The sequence below is a fragment of the Olea europaea genome, unplaced genomic scaffold (genome assembly GCF_002742605.1).
Source record: "Olea europaea var. sylvestris unplaced genomic scaffold, O_europaea_v1 scaffold1076, whole genome shotgun sequence".
NCBI classification, from domain to species: domain Eukaryota; kingdom Viridiplantae; phylum Streptophyta; class Magnoliopsida; order Lamiales; family Oleaceae; genus Olea; species Olea europaea.
In genome coordinates this window covers 39765-40682 of record NW_019228115.1, presented here as the reverse complement: position 1 = coordinate 40682, position 918 = coordinate 39765, and positions in this window count along the sequence as shown.

The window sequence follows — 918 nt, the reverse complement described above, 5'->3', positions numbered from 1 at the left end:
TCCAAATAATAACTATAACGACATAGATATCGTTTCTTTTCATATAAAATGTTAATTATAACATTTTGACTAAAAATAATGATTCGACCGTCCGCAACCGCTCAACACGTCTTCAACATACCTAAGACAGTCGAAAGAAGTCATCAAGTGGATTGATGACATTCAAATGACTTAGAAATAACGATTTTAAATACTTGTTTTTATAGGAATAGTTCGGATGTTGTATACAATCGTGGAAACAGAAATGTTCCCATAGTTTAAGAAATGTTCCCATAGTTTCTTTTGAGTGAGATCAAATCCACTTGTTGACCTATTTCAATCGTCCCATTTATGTCGAATACATGTCGGGTGGTCGTGGATCGTTGAATCGTTGTTTTTAGCAGAAACGATATATATAACATAACGTCGTCCAATGACATTATCGTTTCATATAACATAACGTCGTCCATATCGTTTCATTACAAATTTGACAAGTTCGAAATCGTTACAGTTCAAATAATAACTATAACGACATTGGTATCATTTCTTTTCACTTGCAACGACAATTATATCGTTATGCTTAAAAATGATGATTCGACTATCCATGGCCACCCGGCATACGTCAGTAGTACATATGACGATAAAAATAGGCCATTAAACAGGTTCAATCTCACTCAAACGAAACTACGAAAACATTTGTGATTCCATAATTGTCTTTCACATTCAAATTGTTTCAATAGAAATACGTATCTTCTTTGGCTCCTTCTGAAAATTGTGCTGAAACGACATAGATGTTGTTTACTTATTCCATAGCGTTTGCTAAGCCTCTTAAGTAGTTAAGCAGTGTGTATTTTATATCAAAACGATATACACATCATTGTTGTGTTTCAAAAATGATTTCAATGTCGTTACGCAAATCAGTTAAGCAATGTGTTTATA